Consider the following 15,289-nt stretch of genomic DNA (forward strand, 5'->3'; position numbering starts at 1 on the left):
AAACCCTTAGTCGCCTTTTACGATATCCATGGCAAAGATGGGAAGTGGTTCTATTCTAAAGTGACGGAAACCACACGGCATTTTATCAGCTGTTTCTTTAGTAACATAACATATTCTAATTGAGATATTTTATCATTAAGCCTTGCATCTAAACGTGGCCTAAAAGTTTTTCAGGACACCTGACTCTGTCCACCCCGCTAGGGATATAGACGTCATTATATGAATCAATGAAAGATAGCATAGCAAAATACGTGACAATAGAATAGAATAGATTTATTTTCAAAACTGGATACAAGGTATCACTTATTGGCGTCACAAAACTTAAATCTAATTATAACTACTACCGCTTCCAAAGCGCATGTGTGGAAGAAGCGGTGGAACAAACTACACGGCATTTTCATCGGATGACAATTTAAAAATATAGATCTCTTAAATCTAAATCGTGGACGAATGCACATTGTCTACATTAAAAAACATGAATGAATGTAGAACTAATTCTTCGTTAAATACCTGAAGGTATCTCGTACAAAACGGTTAGCATTAAAGTTGCCCCGCCTGAGGCATGAGCCATCTCGCTCCAGTTTAGATAACGTATGACACACGGAAGCTAAAACTATTGAAAACACAGAACTGACGCTGTGTTTGACGCAAGCGGTGAAGATTAATTTTTCGAGTTGTAACATACATACGCACAAACATATGGTCAGTCACGTCTTATCCCCTGCGAGGTAGACAGAGCCAACAGTCTTGAAAAGACTGATAGGTCACGTTCAGCCATTTGGCTTAATGATAGAATTGAAATTCAAATAATAATAATTTGCTAGGTTGCGCCTAAAAAAAGAATCCCAAGTTTGTAAGCTTATTTTAGTCACCTTTAACGACATCCATAGGAAAGAGATGGAGTGGTCCTATTCTTTTTTGTATTGGTGCCGGTAAACACACGTCGAGTTGTAATATGCAGAAAAAAAGAATTGCTGAATTCACTGGTAAAAAAGTGTTATTCTGTGAACTAAATTCAGCAGAAATCTGAGAGACATAAAAACTGCAAGTGATATCTTTGTGGTGGGGGGAAGGTAAGATATTTTGTGGTCACGGTGTGACCACTTGACGTTTAAGTGTGCTGCAAATGAAAAGCATTATTCTGTTGACTCATGCTCACTCTCACTCACTCGGTGGAAAGCGTTACAAATGTAGGTCAAATTAGGCAAACCAGATGTTCCCAGTCCAGGTGATAGGTAGACCTGGGTTCTTCTCCATAGAGGTGCGAGGACGTAATCTACGATAACTGTAATGGTTAGACAATGACAACTTTACCTCCCAGTCCCCCCGCATCATGGCCCGAGAGACGCCTTTTTAATACGCGACAAACTATTTCTGTCCCGTTTCACGTTATAATAAAAAAGTGAAACGGCGATAGTTTTTCTCGCGATAAAAACGGAGTCGCGCGTGTCATATGACTGTGGCTGGTAAATGCTATATAATTTGTAATTGTTACAAATTAAATCAATAAAAAATAATGTTACCCCTCTGTACTTTCAATTTTTTGTAGCTTCCCTGTCACGTTTCGCAAATTCTACGTGCTTTGTTCTAAATTGTCTAAAATTAAACAACTTGAATACTATTTTGGTTATATATTCGTTCGTATGTTATCTTCATTCCTTTACATGATAGACAGAGGTCTACCAACCCGCTGCTAAACTGAAATTAAAATCAGATTGTTGTCACTATATGAATCACAATGTCATCAATCCTACTACTATTATAAAGGCGAAAGTTTGTATGGATGTTTGTTACTCTTTCACGCAAAAACTACTGAACCGATTACCATGAAATTTGGTATGTAGGTAGCTGAAGACCCAGAATAACACATAGGCTACTTTTTATCCCAGAGTTCCCGCGGGATTGATAGGGTTTCCATGCGGACGAAGTCGCGGGCGGCCTCTAGTAAAACATAATATACAACTGAAAGGGGTCTTTCAGTCTTTTCAAGACTTTTAGCTCTGTCTACCACGCAAGGGATATAGACTAGACGTAGGTATGTATGTATGAATAATCCAAGCCATTGTTTTTAAACAACATTTTTATTCGCAAAAGCGTTACTTTCAACTATTTTATTGCCGACATTTTATTATTGCCGAATATAGACATATTTGCGTCAGTTTCTGTAACAGACATTTAAAATTGAAATTTCTACGAAACGTTTTTCCAAACTGAGTTTGCTATGTTTTTACTAGCTTTTGCATCCAGATCCGCTTAGAATTATGGTTTCTTTTTTAATATTCAGAAGATCTCAGTTTAGTTGAGAAAGCAAAACAAAAAACCTTTCGCATGTTTATACATACATACAGGGTGACTTGTATAATCACGTCTATATCCCTCGCGGCGTAGACAGAGCCGACCGTCTTAACTGACTGATAGGCCACGTTCAGCTGTTTAGCTTAATAAAAGAATTGAGATGCAAATAATTATAGTGATTGGTTGCTAGCCCGTCGCCTAAAAGAAGAATCCCAAGTTTATAAGCCTATCCCTTAGTCGCCTTTTACGACATCCATGGAAACGAGATGGAGTGGTGGGTGGTGGGCACCCAAGTTTAATATGGAGAGTTTGTACAGAAATTATAAATATTTTCTATGACCACGAGAACACACATGCCATTAATACATTTACAAAGACACACAGATTTTAATACGCGAGACCATAAAATCGTTTTATGTAGCCACGTAGCTAATTCCCCATTCAAAGTAAATGTTACTGAAATAGTAAGTCAGGACCGCCACGAATCTGAACCACAAACTAAACTATGTTCACGTGGTCTAAGTGATAAGCGCGATACATATCTATATATCCCTTAGTCGTCTTTTACGACATCCATGGGAAAGAGATGGAGTGGTCCTATTGTTGCCGGGAACCACACGGCATAATGTATAATCGCATGTTTATAATACATATTAGTAATGTTGTACAAATCAGTCAGGTCAAGAGTACCCGAAACCGCCGAGCTGGCATGAAGAGAGTTATGAATGTGGATGAAGCGAAGGAAGTATGCAGATATCGTGGCTAGTGAAAAGATGTCGTCTCTGCCTACCCTTCCGGGAAAGAGGCGTGATTTTTTTGTATATATATTGTACAAATTATGTAGGCTGCTTCTAATATAAGATAGGTATTTAGTTTAGCAATGTGTGATTCCCGGCACAGAAAATTACCGCTCTCTTTTTTTAGGATAACATACATAAATTTACATATATACATAAAACCGCGAGTCTTTCCCTAAGGGTAGTCAGAGTTTGTCACGATCACTGCATACAATCATTACACTAATCCAATGTTTTTTTAATTGTTTCAGATTTAACACCAATTTTGAAGGTAAAATTATATTTCCTCATATCATGTATGGTCATTAGAATAGCTGAAGACCTCATTTATTTAGCTACCGTGTGGTTTTCGGTAAAATAAAAAGAAAATAGGACCACTCCATCTCAGTGACATGGATGTCATAATAGGCTTCTAAGGAATAACATTATGAACTTGTGATTTTTCTTTAAGGCGACGGGTTAGCAACCTGTTACTATTTGAATCCTAAATTAAAAAGTAAATAAATAGCCCTTTATAGCGGGACGAGATTGAGAAGTAAAAGCCAACTACGGGATAACAACTTTACTTCGGTAACTTATAAAAAGAAATACAAAACTCGCTCGCTAATAAGAGTGCATACCGCACCGGTCCGCGCGTTGTTTAAAGACTGACTTGTTCAATGAGGGGGCACGGGCGGTCCTCTGCGCGGGCGCTGGGAACGGCGTGGTATGGACGAGGGGGGCGCAGGGTGACGCGATGTCTCCCCGGAGGGGCCTACAATGTTGCCCGCTATACCTTCTCCCATTGCAGCGCCCGACAGGGTCCTTAATTGTTCCTTTATTTTATAAACGATGACCTGTATACTGTACATTAAGGATGCAATAAATAAATTGAATTGAATTTACAAAACCAACCCTCTTTAGTAGTTTCTGAGCTATATACTTTTGTACTATATCAAATATCAATTTTCAGTCAGAAATCATGCCTGATTGCCTTTTAATTGTGATACAAATACAATTTTGGAAATAAAAAGTTTGTTTTGATGACTAATGATAGTAATTTAGTCGTTGATCGTGATTGATGTGAGTTTTATTATTTGCGCCTCGTGGTTCCCGGCACCGAAAGAAAAAAGAATATCCATCCTCCATCTCTTTCTCATGGATGTCGTAAAAGGCGACTAAGGGATAGGCTTATAAACTTGGGATTTTTCTTTTAGGCGCCAGGCTACCAACCTGTCACTATTTGAATCACAATTCTATAATTAAGCTTAACAGCTGAACGTGGCCTATCAGTCTTTTTAGGACTGTTGGCTCTGTCTACCCCGTAAGGGATATAGACGTGATTATATGTATGTATGGTTAGTCTTAGTCATAATCAGTGAAGAGAACTAATATAGTTGTTTACGAGTAAGAATGTAATCCATTACTGTTTATTGCATCAACTGCCCTTTATCGGCGTGTGAACTACGCAATCGGACGCATTTACACCGTAGCGTAAGTAATTAAACAAATATTTAATTCAAAACAAGATTTCGCATAGTATATTTGTTCGCCAAACATTTTACAACATACTCGCCTAACATTTTACAAAATAAATCTGCGTCTAGAAATTACGAGAAATCATCTCTTAGTGAACCCCGAGACCATATAAGAAACCCCACATGGTCAATTCCCAATTTCGAGACCTTTCGGTATTGGCTGTGCGTTTGTCTGTCAGCTCAGTCTCAGTAACATTAAAGAAGAAGAAAATTACATTATAATATGCATAGATTGATTTGTATGTTTCTCGGCAATTTAGAATAGAACCACATTTTTTCCCCGCAAGGGATATAGACATGACTGTTGATTGTATGTAGATTAATTTTATGCATAATTTATTAACAACATAGGTACCTTCGAATGGTGAATTTCTTCCTATATTGAATTAAAAATATCCACCAAATAGCTGTTCTTCTAAATGACATTACATGATAGTGTAACAGTCACCCGTGGCCGAGTTTATAGACAAATGAAAAATTATGACCTCGGCGATTAAACGCATAATTTATGATTATTAGGAAAACTTTCAAAGAATAAAACTGGATCTGTTGGCAGTAGGTATATTCGTCATGTTTAATTGAGATTTATATTATTGAACGTGGCAATCTTGTATAAAAGTTAAGTTTCATAAATGAATCGATTTTGTTCAGCGTTTTGTGATTTAAATTGAATTACGGCAAAACTGAGAGATAAGCTTATTCACTTGGGATTCTCCTTTTAGGCGACAGGCTAGCAAACTGCTACTATTTGAATCTCAATTCTATCATTAAGCCAAACAGCTGAAGTCGCCTATAAGTCTTTTTAAGACTGTTGGCTCTGTCTACCCCGCAAGGGTTATAGGCGTGATTATATGTATGTATGTGATGGGGAAATTCCCGTTAATTATTAGTTTTCCCCTGCCGCGGGAAATTCTCCCTATGCTAAAACACAATGAACAGGAACCTTAAATCATCCATCTCAGGTTGGTCCAAAGGTTCGACTGGTAAAGAATGCCTTGTGGCTTTCAGTCCACCTATTTTCACGTGCCACCTATGTTTACCAACTTCATTTTACGTGCATTAAGTTTAAATAAATAAATAAATGACAAATTTTAAATCCTAGATCTGACTCTTATCTGTGTTATATATATCGCAGCCAACTGGTAAAAATAGCCATTTTAGCGCGCATCTCTATTTTACCGAACTTTCCCCAACCCTATTTTTATGCTAAGGATGGCCGCCTTGTCAGTCGCAGCCTTTAACAAAGCAAAGCGCGCGCGCACTGCCAATTTTCCTTCAAACTATTGTCGTTCTGCCTCGAACGACCAATGAGAGAGCTTCCCGCGTTTTCTGTTTTCTACATGCAACGCCTCTCGCGCCGAAACTGAGATTTTGACCGCTGTCAGCTCCGCCATGAGCCATGTTTCTTAAGTGATTGATTAATTTTTCAAGGACGATTCGCTTTCTGTAGGTGGCGTTTAATTCGTTTCTTTTTATGTATAGGTGGTGCTAATTTCGTCGCTTATTTGTAGATAGCGCTAATTCACACTGGCGAAGATGCGGGTACAAATTAGTTTTATATGAAAACTGGAAGTAATTTTTTGCACTGTCTGCCTTGCTATCTAATTCCGCTGTAGATATACATTATACCAAGAATACTTAATTATGAGAGCTCAAACAGCTGTGATGCATAGCAAATTCTACCCTGAATAGAACCATCTATTACTTTTGCTTGGTAATGTCGCTTAGTTAGTGAATTATTTATACATATCATAAAAATGTGCCGTGTGGTTCTCGGCACCAATAGAAAAAGATTAGGACCGCTCCATCTCTTTCCTATGTATGTCGTAAAAGGCGACTAAGGGATATGCTTATAAACTTGGGATTCTTTTAGGCGACAGGCTAGCAATCTGTCACTTTATATGAATCTCATTTCTATCTGTAAGCCAAACAACTAATCGTGGCTTATCAGTATTTTGTAGACTATTTGCTCTGTCTACCCCGCAAGGGCTATAGACGTGATTATATGTATGTATGTATGAAAAGGATAGAAGCTTTTATTTAAAGATCTAAAATAATACAAATAAGTCAATCTCAATTCTACCATTGAACCGTACAGCAGAGCGTAGCATTTCAGTCTACTCAGGACTGTTTGCTCTATCTACTCCGTAAGGTATAAAGACGTGATTATATGTATATATAAATATATGTTAGTCAATAACATAACTTATGTATCTTCTTTTAGGCAATGGGCCATCTACCTGTCACTATTTGAATCTTTATTACATCATCAAACCATATAGCTTAAGCTTAGTGACAGGTTGCAAGCCCATCGCCTGTCTACAAGAATTCCAAGTTTATGAGCTTATCAGTTAGTCGCCCTTCACGACATACTTGGGAAAGATATGGTGTGGTTCTATTCGAAAGTTTCGGAAACCACACGGATCTGTTAATCTGGTTAGGTGATAAAAGACGAACAACTGACACATACTATGTTTTGGCTTACTATCAGACCAGTATAACATACATAAATATGGTCACGTCTATATCCCTTGCGGGGTAGACGGAGCCAATAGTCTTGAATAGACTAAAGGCCACGTTCAGCTATTTGGCTTAATGATAGTATTGAGATTCAAATAATGACAGGTTGCTAGGCCATGGCCTAAAAGGAGAATCCCAATTTTATAAGCATACCCCTTAGTCGCCTTTTACGACATCCATAGGAAAGCGATGGAAAGGTCTTTGGTGCCGGGAACCACACGGCACCAGTATAAAATGGAGAAATAACAGAATTTCTCTTGTAATTTAGATAATAAAATCAAGAACACATAATAGGACTGTAAACGAAGCATTTTACAGTCGATTTCAAAGTCTAGATTGAAAATGAAGCCTCGTTTATATTTTATCAATATGCAAAACCTATTTGATTAGAAACGCGATTGTTCTCCGACAAAATTGGCACTCAAGTGTTAAGACTATACATAAATTAGTATACCACTTCATATCTTTCCCTTGGATGTCGTAATAGGCTACTAAGAGAAAAGCTTATAAACTTGGAATTCTTTTTCAGGCGATGGTCTAGCAACCTGTCGTTATTTGAATATCATATCCATCATTAACCTAAACAGCTAACAAATTCACATCTGGTCACGTCTATATCCCTTGCGAGGTAGACAAAGCCAATAGTCTCGCAAAAATTCAAAGGCCACATTCAGCTATTCGGCTTAATTATATAATTGAGGTTTAAATAAGTAGTGACTTGATGCTAGCCTGTCACCTTAAAGAATCCGAATTTTATAAGCCCATCCCTTAGTCGCCTTTTACGACATCCATGGGAAAGAGAAGGAGTGGTTCTTTTCTTTTTTTTTATTGGTGCCGGGAACCACACGATAGGCTTATAAACTTGATATCTTATACGTGTTGGGCTTGCAACCTGTCACTGTTCCAATCTCAATTCTATCATCAAGCCAAAAATCTGAACGTAGGCCACGTTCAGCTTTTTAATCAGTCTTTTTAAGACTGGAACTAGAACTGGCTCTATCTCCCCCGCGAGGGATATAGACGTGACAATATGTATGAATGTATATGTACATATGTAAGAGTTTTATATATTTTATATAACACAATATATATAAACGACTACATCATCATGGACCAACTCCTTGGAAATGTACAATGAAAATTAGCCGCAGTTTCAGCTAAAGGTCGAAGGTCTGTTATTGGCTACTGGCCAAATTAAAAAAGTTTCCGACCTCCCATTCATGAAGAGGGAAGGTATTTGCCCAGCTTTATTATCGCTCGGACTTTTGGTAACACTTCAACGATTTTTTTTATTAATAACTGATTGTAAACTATCGCGTTGCATTATCCTACTTATATTAAAAATGCACAAGTTTGTATGTCAGTATGGATGTTTGTTACTCTTTCACGCAAAAACGAATGAATCGATTACGATGAAATTTGGTATAACATATAGGCTACTTTTTATCCCGGAGTTCCCGCGGGATTGATTCCACGCGGACGAAGTCTCTGGCGGCCTCTAGTACTATATATAAATAATACAGGTACTAAACGCGCACGTAACCGTACCTTTATTTTAAATGTGGAAAAATGTAATCACTGCCTACCCTTTCGGGAAAGAGGTGTGATGTTAAGCATTACACTTCAGATTCTTAATATTACCTACTTAACACAGAGTTTCGGTTATAAAAATCAGAATTATGGACAGTAAATTATGATTATTTAGTGCCGTGTGGTTCCCGGCACAAATTTGAAAAAATAATAGATCGACTCCATTTCTTTCCCATGGATGTCTTAAAAGGCAACTACGGGATAGGCTTATATACTTGAGATTCTTCTTTTAAGCTATGGGCTAGCAACCTGTCACTATTTCAATCTCAATTATATCATTAAGCCAAACAGCTGAACGTGGGCTGTCAGTCTTTCAAGACTGCTTGCACTGCCTACCCCGCAAGTGATATAGACGTGATTAAATGAATACATGAATGAATAAATAACGATTCCTATTATCTTCCCCTAGCTATGTGTTGAAACCCCACTATAGAAGATGGGACATTTTAATCAACATGCCTAAAAGGATTTTCGATGTATAGAGCAAATGATAAACAGGAAAGTGTACAAGCAAAACAGAATGAATGAAAATACTCAAATGGTAAGGCTCAGGCCTTGGTTATGGCGATTATGAATTTGATTTTGACGAAACATACATGCTTATACACCCTAAGGTTGACTGGAAGAGATTGCTTTGCTAGCCCATCGTCTAAAATAAGAATCCCAAGTTTATAAACCTATCCGTTAGTCGCCTCTTACGACATCCATGGGAAATGAGATGGAGTGGTCCTATTCTTTTTAATACTGGTGCCGGGAACCACACAGCACTTAGGTTTTTATATTAACATGTATAAATCCACGTCTTTATCCCTTACGAGGTAAACAGAGTCGACAATCTCGAAAAAATAAAAGACCATGTTCAGCTGTAAAGCTTAATGAGGTAAACGAGATTCAAACGATGTCAAGAAGAAACTCAAGGCTTTTTTAGTTTGTAAACTCTTTATTGCACAAAAAATAATATGACAAGCCATTTAATATATATATAGTATATATATTATATATATAGTTATGTAGTTTGTATATATATATAGTATATATATTAAATGATTATTTATTAATTATAATCGCTTAGACTTAACGCGGCCGCGCGCCACATCTAGTAATTTGTTATCCGCGTCAGCAACACTGTAGCCTTACTTGACAACGATGTTTTCATTGGGAAAGCGGTAAGAGTTTTGGCCTGTCATTTGTAAACAAATGCGAATCTTTGATCACTTTGATGACAGTTCAGTTTTATTATCCGACCGAGTTCGGAAGATATAAATAGCTGTATTTGTTATTCGAAGATACTGTTGAATCTAATATCCATTCTCCATTGATGAAATGCACGCGTCCGATTGTTTTTTTTTTTTTATTCGATTTTGAAATAACTATAGCTTTTTATTCGCAACAACGCCCGCGTGAATTTAGCGCCATCTCAAAAAGCGACGAATTTGAATTTGACGCCATCTAACAAAAAAGCGACAAAATTTGCGCAAACAAAAGAATACAGCTTTTTCACAAATCCCACGGGAACTATAGTTTTTACTGGATTAAAAGGTACCTTTTGCCTTTTTCCAGACTCTTAATTATAAATACGTGACACTTCGAGAAGATACATTCTGTAGATAACCCGTGACGTGGTAACAAACAAACAAATGAACTTATTTTCGTATTCATGAGTTGGGATGGTGCACCTATCCGATATTTTATATATAAATGTCCCAAAAGTGCCGTGTGGTTCCCGGCACTAATAGAAAAAAGAATAGGCCCACTCCATCTCTCTCCCATGGATGTCGTAAAAGGCGACTAAGGGGTAGGCTTATATACTTGGGACTCTTGTTTTAGGCGATGGGCTAGTAACCTGTCACTATTTGAATCTCAATTCTATTTTAAAGCAAAATAGCTGAACGTGGCCTATCAGTCTTTTCAAGACTGTTGGGTCTGTCTACCCCGCAAGTGATATAGACGTGATTATATGTATATGTCCCAAAAATTATGAATACCAACACATATCCTCTGAAACAATAAACCTTTGCCTCAAACTTTGTCGAAATTGAATTAAAACCACTAAGCTTTTTGGACAAATTGACAAAATTAATTGTTTGGCTTCGTTATCCGTTCGGGGTGTATTGACAAATTGACCAATTTAGCGGTATAACTAATGTGGTCAGCTTAATCTCTGAATGTACAGTCGACAGCAGACAAAACTGTTCTCAGAACGTCAAAAGTTTATTGGTAATAGAAGAATTTTATTCATATTGATCATCCTAGCGTTTATTATCCAATTTGAATCTCTAATTTGTGCCATGTGTAGTGCCGTGTGGTTCCCGGCATCAATAAAAAAGAAAAATAGGACCATTCCTTCGCTTCCCATGGATGTCGTAAAAGGCGACTAAGGGATAGGCTTGTAAACTTGAGATTCTTCTTATAGGCGATGGGCTAGCAACCTGTCACTATTTAAATCTCAATTCTATCATCAAGCCTAAGAGCTGAACGTGGCCTATCAGTCTTTTCAAGACTATTGGCTCTGTCTCACCCGCAAGGGATATAGACGTGACTATATGTGTGTATTCCCTAACTCATCACTTAGCCAAACAACTGAACGTGGCCTTTAAGTCTTTTCAAGACTGCTGGCTCTGTCTAACCCGCAAGGGATATAGACGTGATAATGTATGTAGGAGCAACGGCAAAATTGTGACAGATTGCTAGCCCAACGCCTACAAGAAAAATCCCAAGTTTAAAAGCCTATCCTTGGGAAATAGATGAAGTGGTCCTATTCTGAAATGACGGAAACCACACGGCGTTCAAACAGCCATTAATTTACAAATAATGGGAGATTGACAAGCGAATGGCATAAAACCGAATATCTTCACTTTACTCACAATTGGGTTAACTTTACGATGTATTAACGGAACGATAAAAACGTTATACCCTGTTACTGTTTTATGACGTCATCCAATCATATTCCATAAAATTTTCCGTACGTTTTTTTCTCTTTCTGTTTTGCCTACCCCACCGGGAATGAGGGGTGCGTAAACTTTGAAAGGTAACTTTTACATCGGACTGATAATATGTTCAAAAATTTCAACAGTCAATACATACTATAATTACGTCTTTATCCCTTACGGGGTAGACAGAGCCAACAGTCTCGCAAAGACCACGTTGGGCTTTTTGGCTTGATGATAGAATTGAGATTCAAATAGTGACAGGTTGCTTGCCCATCGCCTAAAAGAAGAATCCCAAGTTTATAAGCCCATCCCTTAGTCGTCTTTTACGACATCCGTAAGAATGAGACGGAGTGATCCTATTCTATTTTTAATTGGTGCCAGGAACCACGCGGCACACGGCACGGCATTATGCAAATAATAGAAATAAATAAATGAAATAAATATAGGTAAACTTACATATAATCACGTCTTTATCCGTTACTTAAAAGACAATTGTCTCGAAAAGACTGAAAAGCCACGCTCAGAGACCTTAATCTATTAGATTTCCACATAACAGTATTCATATCGCGAATATATCTTTATTAATTTCGCTATGCGTACTATATCTCAATGCTATTTCATCTCAAGAATACCTTATAAATTATAGACCCAGCATAACAATGGCGGAATTCCTCGGCGCCCTTAGAAGGACGAACACGAACATCCCGACTTTTATTGAGGTCAAATAGTTTCCTGCTAGATTTGTTTTGCTATGATATCCAAGGATTTCGGTATTACCTTGAGGAGCGAGGGGTTTATCTGTTCAATATCGAAAACTTCGGTTTCCATAGAAATTAAAAACTGGCCGCGATAATTTGTAAATTTTTGTACGAAACCTCTTTTGTCACTGGCCATTAGCAAAAAAAAAGTATGGTTTGTTTTTTTTAAAACTTGATGAGAATAATTCCAAACTGTATTTTAAATCTACACAATAGTTCACGAGTGAACTTTTCTTTTTTATTAAGTTTTAAATAAGTACAAATATTGTTAAATCGGATGCCAAATACAGATTATTAAGTTTATTTATCCTGACTTAATTCACTTTTTTTCTAGTGACTAACCAATTTATTAGTTTAACATTGAACAGTAAACATATGAAATTAAAGCTTCTATGCTTGTCTTGGTTTTCTTCTCGGCCAGAATGTAAAAGCCAATCAAGGGAAAGGGTAATAAACTTGGGAGATGGCTAATTCCTGTCATTGAATCTCAATACTATCAAATACAACCAACTGAATGTCTATCATTATTTTCGTCACTATTGGCTCTGACTACCCCGTTAGGGTAATGATATTATTTGTATGTCTATGTATGAACGTGTCGTGTAGCATAGGACCCTCGCTCATGGATGTTGTTAAAGGCAACTATGGGATAAACTTGGGATTCGAGACGAAGGGCTAGCAACCCTGTTACTATTTGAATCTCAATTCCAGCATTAAGCCATACAGCTGAACGTAGCCTTTCAGTCTTTGCGACATTGTTGGCTCTGTCTACCTCTTAAGGGATAAAGACGTGATTATATGGGTGTGTGAACGTAGTTGCCTTGGTTTACTGAAAAAAAGGTACAGACACATAAAGTCGAAAGCTAAAACTTTTCCGAGCACAGAACTTAGATTTGATTCGTATTCTATGCTCTGTGTATTTTGAGATATTCCATCGGCATGAGACCTCTTTTGAAAGGCATTTTGCTCGGAACACTTGAGAGGGTTTAACCTCCCAAAGCCCGACCTTTTTCCAAGTTTTCAATCCATTACGAATTTAGGGAAATGAAAATGCAAAAATTTCTTAATTAGAAAATTGACACTTTCACGCTGGGTTGAGAAAGTTAGCGGGAGAAAATAATTTGACGGTTTTAGACCGTTTCGACGTTGACTTTTTTTTTGTTGTTTCGAGTTTATTTACATTAATTCTATCTTAAAGCCAAATAGCTGAAATGGCCTATCAGTCCGCTCAGGACTGTTGGCTCTGTCTACCCCGCAAGGGATATAGACGTGATTATATGTAGTTTATTTACCACGTCCGTCTGTGACCACGAAAGTGTGTAACTTACTATATGGCAAAAGAAGCACGAAAGCAGAATAAATGCGGTGGAAATGAGAGCGTTAGGGAGTATGATCGGTGTGAAACCGGATAAGGAACAGCGTGATAAGGGAATGTCGTGATGTGAAAGAAGAAAGAAAGAAGTTAGGTCATGTGGAGAGGATGAATGAAAGCAGGTTGACTAAGCAGATATACAAGGTGAGTGTGGAAGGAAAGGTCGGAGTGGGAAGGCCTAGACGAACGTATTTTGATCAAATTAATGACGTCCTGGCAAAGGGTCAGGTCAAGAGTACCCGAAGTATGGAGAGATCGTGGCAAGTGCCTTTGTGGTGTGGTGGTTCCTTGCACTCAAATAGAATTGGACCACTTCATCTCTTTCCCAAGGATGTGTCATACATATGTATTTTACGTGTTTATAACTTACGTGAAGGTTCCTTCGAGTCCTATACTCGAAGGTCATGTTCAGCTGATTCACGTTTTACATAATGTGATAGCAACCTCTTACTAAAATTTCTTTAAAATGAGAATCATCTATTAAGAAGTCTCCTCTAATTGACTTTCGAGAAAAAGGTAAAGGAAATGCATAGATTAAAGTTTTTTTTTTTTTCTGATAAACAAACAAATATTCGATTTAAATCAACTCTTTAATGACATTATTGGACATCGTAAGTCAATTAACGAAAGCAGTTGATGTACGATCCGATTCCAATTGTGTTGCGATGAATTTTATGTTAAACAAATTTTAAAAAAGTTTTTAATTCTGGAGTAAATTGAAAAATTGTAAAGTCTTAGTGTTTTGTATTTTATTAACGTTCGTAAATTAAATATTTTCTTCCACCCAAAGGTTGACCGGAAGAGATTACTTCAGCGAAATGTCCGCCTTTGTAACATCTTTACTTTTTGGGCTGTTATTCATTCATTCATTCATATAATCGTCTATATCCCTTGCGGAGTAGACAGAGCCAGTAGTCTTGAAAGACTTATAGCTGCTTATAGCTTTCAGCTGTTAGGCTACTTGATAAACTTAAGATTCAAATAGTGACAGGTTGCTAGCCAACTTAAAATAAGAATCCCAAGTTTATAAGATTATCCCTTAATCGCCTTTTACGACATCCAATGAAAAGAGATGGAGTGATCCTATTTTTATATTGGTGCCGGTTACCACACGGCACTTGTGCTGTATTTATTTTAAAAATATAATATTTTTGGGTTAGTATCTCGTTACACAAGTTTCGAACTAACATCGAGGCTTACTCAATCTGTGTAAATTGTCCCGTCCAAATATATATTCTATTCTTTAGATATAGGCATAAAAAAACAACTAAATATACTATATCACTCTTATAACGTAAATTCCTATAGAATTTATAGCTGAAACTTCTGCCAAGTTTTTTTTTATTACATCAGAATTTTTTATGTGTAGATCAGCCACTCAGTCATTCGTTTTATTGTATTTTATTCATGAATAGTGCCATTGTTTGGGTTATTCATCTATTGTTGTATTTTATGACTTCAGAATTACCAAATATACCTACTAAGCGAACATAAAATGGAAAGTTCTAGC

The 15,289-nt window shown here is 37.2% G+C and overlaps 1 protein-coding gene across 1 annotated transcript in view; it reads left to right on the forward strand.

The window, feature by feature from the left end:
• Nucleotides 1–15,289, forward strand: part of LOC106129281 (octopamine receptor beta-2R) — a 107,394-nt gene that overhangs the window by 72,745 nt on the left and 19,360 nt on the right. The window contains exon 2 of the mRNA XM_060950988.1: nt 3,344–3,363. The gene's annotated coding sequence lies outside the window, so the exon portion shown is untranslated. The remainder of the gene's footprint in view (nt 1–3,343; nt 3,364–15,289) is intronic.

Source organism: Amyelois transitella, chromosome 23 (genome assembly GCF_032362555.1).
Source record: "Amyelois transitella isolate CPQ chromosome 23, ilAmyTran1.1, whole genome shotgun sequence".
NCBI classification, from domain to species: domain Eukaryota; kingdom Metazoa; phylum Arthropoda; class Insecta; order Lepidoptera; family Pyralidae; genus Amyelois; species Amyelois transitella.